The sequence below is a fragment of the Caretta caretta genome, chromosome 10 (assembly GCF_965140235.1).
Source record: "Caretta caretta isolate rCarCar2 chromosome 10, rCarCar1.hap1, whole genome shotgun sequence".
NCBI lineage: Eukaryota > Metazoa > Chordata > Testudines > Cheloniidae > Caretta > Caretta caretta.
The window spans coordinates 74250788-74265594 of record NC_134215.1 but is presented as its reverse complement, the minus strand read 5'-3'; positions in this window follow the sequence as shown (position 1 = coordinate 74265594).

The window sequence follows — 14807 nt, the reverse complement described above, 5'->3', positions numbered from 1 at the left end:
GATCAGTCAGTGAATTAAAAGTCCTCTGCATTATCCATCAAGTCACTAGTCCTGCTAGTTTCCAAAAACTTCCTTTGTTTATTCTTTACCACTTGAAGGGACATAGTGCAGCACTGAGAATGCATGCAGAAATCACTGTTGTAAACAGTTGCGTAGATGTATTGCTGAGAAATGCTGAGGACCTGTCTATCTATGTGGTGACACAGCAGAGTTTCAGAGTATTAAGTGGGACATTTCCCCTTTTAGCAGCCATACACTAGACAATTAGAAATAGTTGCCAGATAGATGATCACACAAACCTGCCAAGGGTGGAAAGTATTGGAAAACCCAAACCAGAATGGGTAAAAACTCCCAAGGACTGGCATTTCCAGAGTGAAAGAGATTTACTGTAGCTGTTGGAAAAACTATTTGTTAAGTAGGAGAGGATTAAACAGGAGACCCTATTCAGAGCCAATGGTCACTTAGAAGATCCTGGAAGCATTCCTGGGCAAGAACATAGCAAGCCAAAGCTCAAGCTGAGCATTGGAAAGCTAGCTCTGCTCACACAAAAGCGCCAGGAGCTGTTCCCATCCCATATTCAATTCGGCATAAGTACTCTTATAAATGTTAGTGAAAAGGAATATCAGCCCGGAACAAAAAAGGACAATTACATTATAGTTTTGAACTAAAAAGCCAGTCTTTCTGAATTGAAATGCAACCTGAAAGGCACAAGCAATGGGGGAAGGGGACGGAGCAGAGAGACTGAGCAGAGAAAAAGACTTCAGAACCTCCGGCATTTGCTCAAGAGCTCTTATGTCTCTGAATGATGCTGTTTCTCTCCTGCTACAGAGCCGCTAAGTTGCCCCCCCCCCCCGCCCATTCCTTTGGCAATGCGAACAAGATCATAAACGTCAGATGTAGTCTTGTCGCTTTAATGGTCTCATGGCTATGAATAAAAATGGCGCTGTAACAGATTTGTTAATTGACTTTATGTGCAACTGGCATACATTAGGCAGCTCCGTTAACACCACTCACAAAGCTGGATGCGTTGCTGTTCTTTCCCATCACTGGTGAATTAAACTTTTAACAGTTGAGAGACCAGAGGGTTAAGCCTAGAAGGCTAGAGTGATATTTTTGCCATCTTTGATGACACACTAAAATAAAGATTGTCTCATTTTTCAGCAGAACACTGAGTCTGTGAAGCCGATGTACATGTAGTTACTATTTGCAGAATTTGGCATTTTCTATGAATAGCATAAAACAGGCAGCGGATCAGCTGTCATGTTTTGACAGGGTTGTCCTTTTTTTCCGAATGCCATTCTTTTTTTTCTTTTCTGTTTTCCCCTTTGAGCAGCAAATCCACTTTTTTCTTGTTTCCCAAGCAGCTAAAATCTGATGAATATTATATTAAAGGGCCAGCCTGTAGTTGTGGGTTCACATGCTGGCAGAAGGAACCTAAAAGGGAAGGAAAAATCCTACCTAAGACCGGTGACCAGGTGCCAGTATGAGGAATTTTACCTTCCTTTGCAGGTTTAGTGGAGCAAGTTCTTTGAGGCAAGGAATGGAAACCTGTTTACAAGACCCCATAGGCTGAGGGATTTATTGTCTTAATCTTCCCTTTAATGTGGTTTCAAAACAGCGAGCTACTTTAAGCCACAATTTAATAATCTTTAAAACTAGATCCAAAAACTACAGAGAAAAACAATCTGCGCTTCTCCCTTGTGTTGAAATAAATTTCATCAGTTTCAGCCCCTTTGCATAAATGCACATCGCCAAATTATCATGGCCACCTTTCTATCTATGCACCTGATGTCGGGCCCAGTGTGGAGTTCAGGCAAGCAGTCTGGGCAACCGCTTCGGAAGTGTGGGCTTGCAATGCACAAACCTCATTATAAAGCTTTAATGCTCATAGGCTGCTGTTTCTTCTCCGATTGTTGAGAGGAGGGAAAGGGGTTGGGAATCTGGGCTCCGATTTGGCTCATTATAGAGAAGTGACCAACCTCATAGTACAGACTTTGGTAATTTTGTGGTCACTACTGGCAAATGCTAATCACTCCACCATGTGTGTGTAGTGGATGTATAATATTCACAGAGGTCAATTAAAAAGTTTATACTAACTGTTCTAAGAACAGGAACAAAGGAACTATTAACTAATTCTTACTTTTTAAAAATGGGTGTGAATATATGCATACAAATGTAAATGTGTGTTGCCGTAAATAGGTGTATGCATGTGTGTGTGTGTGTGTGATGTACATAACACACACACACATACATACACACATACGTGTATGTATATGTACACACCCTTATCCATCTCAGTTTCAGAGATAATTGATGCATGTGGTATCTTAGGCTCCCTCACCTACAATCTGTCCCTCTCCATTAGATTGAATTCTAACATTCCAAACCTCTGAACAGCTGCAGACATCTGCCATCTTTTAAAATATACCTGGCACTGAAAAGTTTTTTCCTAGATTTACTGATAACAAAGTGCTATATAGCAGCTAAGTATTATTATTATTTTATTTTCCCCCAAAAAATCTGGAATGAGCTACATCAAAATTATACTGGTCTGCCCTAAAGGGTGCATAATATTCAGTTTTGTACTAGGGACTCATTTATGAATATTTAGGATTATAACTGAGGAATCAGATTCTATTCTCAGGCAAATTGGAGTAAATCCAGAGTAACTCCATAGATTTAAAGGCTTTCCAAAGACCAGGGGAATGGAGGACTGCCAAAGAGTGATTGAATCTGAAGGCTTGTGCTCCCACTGACTCATGAAAGTATAGTGGAATATTTGGGTCTATGAAAAGCAGCATGTGTAATTACTTAAACTGTCCATTTACCTGGAATCCAGGTTAATTTAACATCTCTATTCTTGGGAAAAATTCCAGGGGACTGGTAATGACTGCAAGCGGCCTGGAGTCAGAACCTCAGTTTTACGTGGTCCGAAAGACAAGCAGCACCTCCAATACATAAACAGAAACGTTGTGTGTGAAATCGTGAGCCCATTGCAGTCAGCAGGAATTTTGCCATTGACTTCAATGAGGCCAGGATTTCATGCAGTAGAGCTAGAGCTCCAAATACCTGGACAGCAACATCACTTCTCATAGCACTCTGGGTTATTCTAGGGGAGTTAAAGCTGCACGAATAAAGACAGAGCAGAGACAGGGTAGAGAAATAGAAATAGGAAACATAAGCAAATTGTCTGGTCATTTCTTAAACTCTAAGCTCTGTTAGTTCCATCTGTTCTTCCTCACCTCCTGGGCTCTTCCTTCCCCTTCAGGCACCACGAAGATTGACATGGCTTATCCTCGTCTGAACACACTAATATTTTGGGATGACAGATTCTGACCGTGGTTGTAGTCTTTGGCATGATGTCACACACCAGTATCTAACAAAAGCACTGTACGCTGACATTTCTCTGCTTCTTGATTATTTATTTAACAAATCAGCATATCTGATAAGATGAAACCTTCTGTCATTCAGAAGCAATGGAGAAATTACTCTACCTGATTTGACAGTTAATTTTCACATCACCTTTCTCCATGGATCAGATGATTAATGTCTAGTAATCAATAAGTCTCCTCCTCTGGATGTTGCTCCCCAGTTCCACAACCTCTCTTGCAAGCCTTTGTTGATCATTTCTTGCTGTGGTTGCAGGACACAAAATGATTCAATGATGTGGACAGCGAGGGAGAGGAGCAGAGGGGAATATCTTTGTATGGCATGACATGTTTAGGCATTGTCTTTGGAAATCAAATGGTTCTCCTGTGGGAAATATTTAAAACCAGAGAAAGTGCACCCTATAAAAGGCATTCCCTTCCCACCCTCCTTTCTACCCTGACAATTTTACTTGATTTTTTTTTTTAGATAGCTTGTCTTGATAAAAGCATATTTCATTCAAGAGTTAAAAGGTCGGTTGTGGACTGGTCATGGAAGCTCTTAAACTCTCTTACTGACCTGAAATTAGTAGATTCAAGCAATTTTCCAACATACCCAGTACACCATAAAATATGTGTTTTACGCTACACTGGTATTGCTGGCAGTTCACAAAACAAATGTACTGTACATGAAATGCCACAACTAGAGTTTAATATACTTCCTGCAGGTTAGGTAGATAATGTGTGTATATGTGCTTATTGTACATACAATCTATCCATGTGCCCTTCTGACATGATGCACTTCTCTATAACAACAATGTTCTTACATTTCTGTTCCCCATGTCACTGAGGACCAGTGTAACCTTTCCTTTATCGCCTGCACCTGACTATTCCCCACTGGTGGGGGAGTGCCATTATATGCTTAAAAATGCATAGAGTCAACTAAGGTGAAAAGCTTACATGCATCAAACTGTACCATAGAATCTCTATGGATAGAAATTCCATGCTTGAATAATAAGAGCATAACAGTAGGAATATACGACCAACCACCTGACCAGGATATGACTGTGAAATGCTAAGGGAGGTTAGAGAGGCTACAAAAGCAGAAAACACAATAATAATGGGTGATTTCAACTATCCTCATATTGACTGGGTATGTCACCTCAGGACGTGATACAGAGATAAAAATTTGTAGACTCCATAATGACTGCTTCTAGGAGCAGCTCGTCCTGGAACCCACAAGGGGAGAGGCAATTCTTCATTTAGTCTGAAGTAGAGCACAGGGTCTGGTTGAAGAAGTAACAATAGCTGAACTGCTCAGTGACAGTGACCCTAATGTAATTAAATTTAACATCCTTGTAGGGGAAAATATATATAAACACAGTAACATTTAACTTTATAAAGGGGAACAACACAAGAATAAGGTTCCTAGTTGGATGGAAATTAAAAAGAGAAGTCAAGGGTAAAATGCCTGCAAGCAGCATGGAGACTACTTAAAAACTTAAAAACACCATAATAGAGGCTTAGACTAAAAGTATACTCGATATTCAAAAAAAGTCAGTAAGAGGACCAAGACTATGCCACTATGGCTAAAGAGAAGAGTAATAGAAGCTGTTTGAGGCAAAAAATTATCTTTTAAAATTTGAAAGTCAAAATCCTAATGAGGAAAATAGGAAGGAGCACAAACTCTAGCAAGTAAAATGTAAAAGTCTAATAAGGTAGAAAAGAAAGAATTTGAGAAGCAACTTTAGAAAGATGGAAAAACGAACAGTATTTTTTTTTCTATGTACATCAGAAGCAGGAAGCTGGCAAACAGGCAGTGGGATCACTAGATGACAAAGATGTTAGAAAAGCACTCAAAGAATACAAGACCACTGTAGAGAAGCCACCGGTCTTCAATGCAGGGGATGTGGAGAAGACACATCAGTGCTATTCCTTCTGGAAGACAAATCTAAAATACTGTCCCAAATTGATGTGTCAGTAGAAATTAAACAGGAATAAGTCAGCAGGACCAGATGAGTTCTGAAGGAACTCAGATTACGCACTACAGTTAGTAGTTCAGCAATTTCATATTTATCACTGAAATCAGCCTCTGTACCAAATGAATGGAAGGTTGCTAATGTAATGACAATTTTTAAATAGGGAAATCCTGACAATTACAATTCAGTGAGCCTAACTTCAGTACTGGGAAAATTGGTAGAAACGATAGTAAAGAACAGAATTATCATACACATAGATGAACACGATTTGTTGAGGAAGAGTCAACAGGCTTTTGTAAAGGGAAGTCATGCCTCACCAATCTATTAGAATTGTCAGAGGGAGTTAACAAGCATGTGAATAAGGGTGATCCAGTTGATATAGTGTACTTGGATTTCTGAAAGTCTCTTACCAAAGGCTCTTAAGGAAATTAAGTAGCCATGGGATAAGAGGAAAGGTCTTTTCATGGATCAGTAACTGTTTGAAAGATAGGAAACAAATGGTGGGAATAAACTGTCAGTTTTCACAATGCAAAGAGGTGAACAGTGGGGTATCTGTACTAAGACCTGTGCTGGAAAAGGGAGTGAACAGTGAAGTGGCGAAGTTTGCAAATGAGACAAAATTATTCAAGATAGTTAAGTCCAAAGCAGACTGCGAGGTGTTACAGAAGGTTTTCAGAAAAATGGCTGACTGGGCAACAAAATGGAACATGAAATTTAATGTTGATAAGTGCAAAGTAATGCACACAGGAAAAAAAAAATCCTAACTATACATACACAATGAGGGGTTCTAAATTATCTGTTACCACTCAAGAAAGAGATCTTGGAGTTACCGTGGACAGTTCTCTGAAAAATTCCTGCTCAATGCACAGTAGTCGTCAAAAAAAGCTAACAGACTGTAAGGAACTATTAGGAAAGGGATAGAAAATGAGACAAAAAATATCATACTGTCACTATATACATCCATGTTCCTCCTATACCTTGAATACTGTGTCCAGATTTGGTCATCCCACCTCCTAAAGGATAGAGCGGAACTGAAAAAGGTTCAGATAAGGGGAACAAATATTATCCGGGGTCTAGAATGGCTTCCATGTAAGGAGAGACTAAAAAGATTAAGGTCTAAAAGGAGAATACTAAGGCACGATATAAGAGAAGTCTATAAAATCATAAATAGTGTGGAAAAAGTGAATACAGAAATGTTATTTACTCTTTCCTACAATCCAAAAAACAAGGATCATTCAATGAAATTAACAGGCAGCAGGTTTAATATAAACAAGAGGAAGTAATTTTTCACACAACACATACCTAATCTGTGGAAGTCATTGCCATGGGTTGTTGTCATGGACAAAACTATAACTGGGTTAAAAAAAAGAACTGGATAAATTTATGGAGGCTCAGTCCACCAATGGCTATTAGCCTAGATGGTCAGGAAAGCAACCTCATGCTTGATGTAGCCCTAAACCTCTGACTACCAGAAGCTCGAGTGGAAGACACGAGTGGGTCACTCTATAATTGCTGTGCTGTGTACACTCTCCCTGAAGCTCTGGCACAGGCCACTGTCAAAATGGACCATGGTCTGACCCAATATGGCTGTTCTTATGTAAATCTCAGCTAATACTTCTCTTGAATGGCCAGACATTAATTTCCCAGCATGTGCACAGCCCAATATTTCTCAGTGGGCTCTTTGTTGATGAATGGCCCCTACATCCAGAGCAACAATCCAAGCCACATAGTTCAGTGTACATATATGGTATAATTTGAACCTTCTCTACTGCACTTGCAAAATGAATTGCTGGTGTCTTTAGCTACCTGGTTTTACATCTGCATTCAGGTAGGTGGAGGTGACAGTGGGCAGAAATTTCCCAATAGTTTGATTGCAAACACACGAGTGTGGGTACAAATTTTAGTACACAAATTATGCCCAGAAAAGGGAAGCTTCCTTTTAAAAAGCTTGTCTTAGAATGCACAAACATCCTAATAGTACCCAAACTCAGTTAAAAATAATGTCTAAAACCAACCAAAACCCAATCACAAAGTACAGACCTGCTTCCAGGTTCTGCCCCTGGCCTGTTAGGTGATCTTGGGCAAGTCAATTTCACCTTTCTGGGCCTCCGTTTTTCCATCTGTAAAATGGGCACAATGATATGGATCTTTGAGATCTACTGGTGAAAAGCCCTATATAAGAGGTGGCTTTATTATTATTAATCTGTGTGCTCCCAGAGTTTTGTTCCAGACCCATCTCTAATAGGCAAATAAACATACACGTGTTGGTTGAGTATGGCATACATTAGAATCCCTCTATTGGCTTCAGTGGAGTTACACCAAACTCCACCAGCTTAGGATCTACCCTAATGTTCTTTACCAGTGAAAGAAACTGATATCAGACCATTGGCAACTACCACGTCTTAAAGCTGAGCAGGATTTGGATTATGTGCAATATCATTTCAGGAGGTGCTGCTTCTTTTATTATATATATATATATATATATATATATATATATATATATATATATATATAGGGTGGGATGTATGTGTCAGCAGAAGGTATTTCTATTATCATCTCTAAAACCAGCCAACCATCCTAGAAAATGATAGTATTTCTTTTCCTCAGTTAATCTGGCCTTCTGACAACAGTGTTTTACATAGCTGAAGCCTTTCTTAAGACAGTGATTTGTGTGAACTGTTCAGTCTTGATTATTGTGTGTTATGACCTGCTCTCGGTCCCAAATTCATGTAATTTCTGGTGCAATGGCACAAACCACAAACTATCCTGAATTAATAACTAATTAAACTGAAGATAATAAATCAAATGCACCCCTGGTGTAACTATATTTTTACTGCAGCAGAGTTACACCAAGGATAAATTTGGCCCTGTGATCATGGTTCACTTTTGGATTATAGGAACTGACACATTGTGTCAGACCACAGGCCAGATGGTTATCTTACACCTAGAGCTCAGCAGAAAAGCTTTACTAGAAACATTTTCTGTGGTAAAATGCAGTTCTGTCAAAATCAAATTGCTTCATAAAATCATTTAGATTTCACTGAAATTTCATTTTTGGGAGGGGGAAAAGTTCTGCCAATGTTGAAACATCCCCTTTTGACATTTTTGGAACAAAATATTTCAGTTTTTAATTTTGTAGAGACTTTTTGTTTTGATTTTTTAACTTTGTGTTATATTAGATATTATAATAAAAATAAAAAGTCAAAATCAAAATTCTGATTTTCTTGTCTTTTTTTTATGTTTCTCATAGGGAATTTCAAAATGTTCAGGTTTTGTTAAAAATTACACTGGAAACAAATTTTTAACCCCCCAAAGGCTTTCTCCATCCTCTGCTCAGCTGTGCTTCAGCATTAGGGTTTGTATCAGTTCCAAACAATTTTTCCTCTTTGAGCTGGGTACCTATTTCCAACAGGGATTGAACCCTAAGATCCTTAGTCCACTTTTGCCTGAGAAAGCAGACAGAAGAAACTCCCCATTGTATTCTTGCCTAAGGAAGGATCCCAGGACTTGGACCTATATATTTATATAATTTATTTTTAAATAAAATAAATTTTAAAAACCACCACTGGATGGTTGATGGGAAGCAGAAGTTTCCTTTTGCGTTCTACATTTCACAAATTGCAAACCAGGTCTGGATTTTCTCCTGTTTGTTCTTCTGACTGGCAAATGCCCGTTTGACGATATTGTGTGGCAGGGGGTGACTCTTATACATGACTTTCCTCCAGCACAGAGACCTTCTAACTCTGCACTGAGTTTCCCCTGAATAGGTTTTATAACATCCTTATCCTTCACTCCATCTCAGGTCCCTCTGTCAGTTTCCGCTTTATGCTGCCATTTGATATGTACACACACAATCTCCCATCTCTAACCAAAGGGGCCTTCCTGGGTTTTTTTTTGTTTTTGTTTTTTTTTTCCCGTGACTTCACTGTGGGTCCAGCTGGAAGAGGACTGGGAAAAGGGATTGAAGTGGGGGAGGGGGCAAAAGGAGTGAGAGGAAGAGGGTAGGAGGTTGTCTCCTCCAGGGAGGCAGTTCCTGTCCCGGAGATTACAATGGCTGTCATTCGAATGATCAAAAAGGAGGGAAGTGCTGTGCAAAGGATGAGGTTCCACAGCTGTGAAGGGCTGTTAATAACAACACCACACACACACACACAAGTCCCTGAACAGCTTAGAAAAGTCCCTGAACAAATTGACATAAACACATTTCCTCTAACCAGGGCGCCACTGGTACAGGATGACCTCACAGGCCAACAACAAAAAAGAAAAAGAGAAGAAAAAAAACCAGAAAGATTGTTTGTCCTTTTTACTTTTTGCTTCTGCAGGGTTGTTTTTTTTTTGTTTGTTTTTTTCTTTTGACAACAGAATATTTGGGAAGGGAGCAAGTATTGCTGCAAAAAAAAAAAGTGTTTATGAATAATGGAACATTTCAAATCCATCTGGTTTCCGAGACATTTTTTACTTTCTTGCTACAGCCAATTATATAGCATGCTTGAGTGATAACTGGTTTTATCCTCCGGCTCATTCTGCTCACTAATTCCTACACTGATAGTTGCTACCAACCTCTGAGGTTAGTAGCCATATGGTAGTCCAATATGGCACTTAATACTACACTTGTTATACTGTAGGCAGTATTCCGGCAATCATAAATTCACAGTGTAGTAGGCACTGTAAAAAAAAGCTGAGAGTCCTTTTCTGAATGTTGGCAGCAATGGCAATTTTGAATTTAATTTCAAGGACATTACAGAACCATTTGTAACTCTTCTTTCCCCCCTGTTTTATTGCTGATGACAGTCAAGCCAAATTGCTGGCACCAATCTTTTCTGTAAATGGCAAAGGCAATGGATAGCGATAGTTCTTTTCAGAGCAGAGGTTCTCCTGATACTGCTGCCTCTGTCAAACTGATCGAAGCCAATAGGAATTTGAAAGTCTCTTCTAAATTGCTAAACAAATGGCATTCACTAGAAATAGCACAATGGCATTTTGTGCGCTGTCATTGAATAAATATACGTTGCATTAATCTGAGGTTTCCAAAGGCTTTTGTTAATGAAAGGAGCCTCACCACACCCTTATTAGGTTAAGCAGAGCATTATTGTGCCCCCTGTGCTGTTATTGATAAGATGTCATCAGTGTACTGTCACAGATGGATAAACTGAGTCTTACCCATGCTAGGGACTTTCCTAAGGTTACACAGTGAGTTAGTTGCAGAGCCAGGAGGAGAATCCAGGTATCTCAGCTGCCTATACTCTATTCATTAAGAAAAGGACTTTCATAAAGGAAAAAAATACTCAGATGCTAATTTATAGGGAATTGCATAGAAAACACATCCTTTCATCAGCCTCTTCTCATTTCTGTATCATATTTCCTGAGAGGCTGGCAAATCTGCTCCAGAACAGCATGTATGTCTTCAAAAACCACTTCAAATATAACCGTTTTTTTTTAAAGACTTCACTTCCTGCTGGTGTTTTCTTTCTAAGGACTGTTACTCAGAGTTGCTGTTATTTTTTTTCATGATCATTAGGCTCCATCCACCTTAAAGAGCTTTCTTCAATGAATGTATATATTGTTTAGCAAAGCAGCCAGTCTTGTATAAGGACTTGATTAGTAATTTGCACCTTTGCAAAAAAATCATCAACAGAGCTCTCTCATGTTTTCATTTCTGATTTGGTTCCCAATTTAATTTTTTTAGAGAGATGTGACCTTACCAGAGCTCCTAGAATTCTGTCCCATTGAACTATCTGCTGAGAGACAGACTAATTCCAATGTGTCAGAAAGAAGCCACTGTGTCTCTTGAGAAAATTTAATTAATGGAAGGGTGGGCAGATGTGAGCTGTGAACAGATAGATGTTCAGTCTGAAGACAAAGGAGGCCAGAGGGGTCGGTGTATAAAGTCTGTGAGTCTTGCCTGTGGCAAAGGAGTTGACTGAGGTCTTTGGGGACATACGTTCAATGGTTCCGATCCATTTTGCCCAATGGGCAAGTACTGAGATAAGATGGAGAATTAACTGCTCCTCATTCCAAAAGCAAGACTGGATACACTGGGAAAGTAATGTGGAGAAGTATACGTGGCAGCTACCCAAGTGGTCCTTGTTTCTGGATATAAGATGTTGCTACATATTATCTTTATCACAAGCTATAACCAACGAGCCATTACAGAGCTAAGTAATGTAGGAACCAAGTTAAGAGAAAAATAGCAGAGAGAAAGAAAAACTACAAGGTAAAGGAGAACAGCTGTGTTCTCATGTTCTTTAGATCTGCTTTTCAAAGTCAAAATACATCTCCCTCATGAGGCCAAATACTGAGATCCTTTCTCAGTTCTTACACAGCCACTGGGCCAGACCCTCAGTGGCATCTGAGTTCTGCCCAGAGTACCATGGGAGTGGAAGGTGGGGAACACGGGTGGACTTCCTTCAATTTTCTGTTCTCTAATCCTGGTATTGGTAAATATGGTAGAGATTACGGAGACCCAGGGCACCATGACTGGCATAAATGCAAGACTGTCTTCATTTCCTACTAACCTCCTTGCTATATGCCCTTGGTGGCCATCCTGAATGGTGGCTCTAAATGTTCACAATTAACACCACAAATACTGAGTAATTATAGTAGGATTTTACTCAGTAATGAGAAATGCTGCACAAATAATGAAGGACATTTTAAAAGGATTTGCTTTAGCAGTGTTTGCCCTCCCTTTGTGTTTAGCTTCCTTGAGTACAGGAGGGAAAATAGTTTAAAATCTGGCAGGAATGCTCACCAAAGCCAGGGATTTAAAGTGATTGACTATTGGAGAATATTTGCAGAAAGTGCACCACAAGCCTGTTTCTAATAGCCATTACCATTTAGCCATACCGTATGAACTGTGGGCCCAGTCATAATCTGCAATATTGAATATTCAGCCCTGGTCTCAACTTTGGGGTATGCAAATGATTGTGGCTGCAAAAATGGGTTTGCATCTATTTTGTACGTGTAAACAACTATTTGCCTAAACCAGGGATCTGCAACCTTTGGCCCGCCGCCCGCCAGGGTAAGCCCCCTGGTGGGGCAGGCCGGTTTGTTTACCTGCTGTGTCAGTAGGTTTGGCCAACTGTGGCTCCCACCGGCCACGGCTCGCTGCTGCAGGCCAATGGGGGCTGCGGGAAGTGGTGCGGGCCGAGGGATGTGCTGGCTACCATTTCCTGCAGCCCCCATTGGCCTGGAATGGTGAACCGTGGCCAGTGGGAGCTGCTATCGGCCGAACCTGTGGATGCAACAGGTAAACAAACCAGCCCGGCCCACCAGGGGGCTTACCCTTGTGGGCCGTGGGCCAAAGGTTGCCGATCCCTGGCCTAAACAAATCAAGCCACTCAGTATCCAATTGCCTGTTATTTGTGAACATAAGAACATAAGAATGGCCATACTGGGTCAGACCAGTGGTCCATCTTGCCCAGTATCCTGTCTTCTGACAGTGGCCAATGCCAGGTGCTTCAGAGGGAATTAGCAATTGCGGAATCTATCCCCTTTCATCCACTCTCAGCTACTGGCAGTCAGAGGCTAGGGACATCCAAAGCATGGGGTTGCATCTCAGACCACCTTGGCTAATAGCCACTGATGGACCTATCCTCCATGAACTGTGTGTTCACAGGTGGGCCTTTCATGTACAAAAGTGGGTGTATAGCCATTTTTATGAATGAAGTTGTGCTCAAATAAGTGGGTGCCCAAATTGGATGTTGGCTTGAAGCTTGAAAGCTTGGTCCTTAGCATCCAAGAAACTCCAATTCTGAACAGGCTGACTGTTAATGTGATTTCTACTTCCATAGCATTTCAGGCAAAGCAGACTTTGATTCTGCCAGACCTACCACTGCATATTCATATGTTTATGTGTCTGTGTCCAATGGGATTGTTTTAAATGTGATGACATGTTGTTTTTTTAAAAAAATCAGGAAATAACTCTTACAACTTGTCTATACTTGTCTATACAGCAGGTTTAAAACAAATAAAAGGAAGTTCTTCTTCACTCAGTGCACAGTCAACCTGTGGAACTCCTTGCCTGAGGAGGTTGTGAAGGCTAGGACTATAACAGGGTTTAAAAGAGAACTGGATAGATTCATGGAAGTTAAGTCCATTAATGGCTATTAGCCAGGATGGGTAAGGAATGGTGTCCCTAGCCTGTGTTTGTCAGAGGGTGGAGACGGATGGCAGGAGAGAGATCACTTGACCATTACCTGTTAGGTTCACTCCCTCTGGGGCCCCTGACATTGGCCACTGTCGGAAGACAGGATACTGGGCTGGATGGACCTTTGGTCTGACCCAGTATGGCCATTCTTATCTTATGTTCTTATGTTCTTAAACTTGGAAATTTACCAAATTAGCTATTCTGGAATCCAGTGGATTAAGTTAAAATTGGAAAAAGATATTCTTAATCCAGGATAACAGTGTTTACACAAGCAGGGTTTACACTGAAATAACCATTTCTGAAACATTTTTCTGGAATAGGTATTTTGGTAAATTTTCAAATGTAGGTAAGCTCTTAGAAAAGTATCACACTTTGCTTCCTTACAGCTGGATACATAATCGGTAACAAATACTTCATTCAGCAGATATCCCCTCTTTTTTCTCTTCTTAAATTGTCTCAGCTTGATTTTCTCAAATTCATTTGTTACCCAGTTTGATTTACCTATTTTGTCTCACACAGTTATCACTTCTGTAGCTTGTCCACTTGCTCATTCATTACATTGCAAGTACTGAATATTCAAATTTGAACTGCTTTGATTGGCCTTGTTGGGTCATGTGGTGTGTTTCTATTCCTTGATTGGAAGGGTATGTTGGAAGCTGAAAATGGGGCGCATTCTTGCCAGCAATCTCCTTTGCTAGAACAGCCACTGAAAGCAAATGCTTAAAGGGCAGCAGACACAGTCAGAGTGAACATGTTTAAAAACTGAAGAAGATATTCATAGAAAATTATTTTCATTCTTCAGCCAGCAATCCTCATCACTCTATCCCTCGGCTTTGGAATAGGCCCAACTAAGGCCAGCATACTATACACATTTCTGACAGATGGGGCATGTTGCTCACCTTTCCTGACATCCAGTTTGTATTTTGACAATCCTGCATGGAAACTCTAGCAAATGTATGCAAAGGGTGGCGTTGCCCATATCCCATTTTCCACCTCCTCCTGAAGAAGCTACGCAGGCACTGCAGAAGTGTGATGCGTGAGTAACACAGCGTCTAAGCAGAAAATGAATATGTTTTAAACAAGTCCACTGGAAAAGAATTAGCAGCGAAACTGAAAAGAACCATAGTGCCAAACAGGGGGGAAAGTGACTCAAAGTGACACACTGTAATAATATAATTGAGTTAGGATTAAATTGCACAAGGATAAAAGCAAGGACAGAGCTAAAAAGGTAGAGACAGCGACATGTGCTGCCTTGTTAAGTGGGAGCTGGTCAACAGGAGGGGATTCTCTTGCCATTTTCTTTTCATTTATAATTAG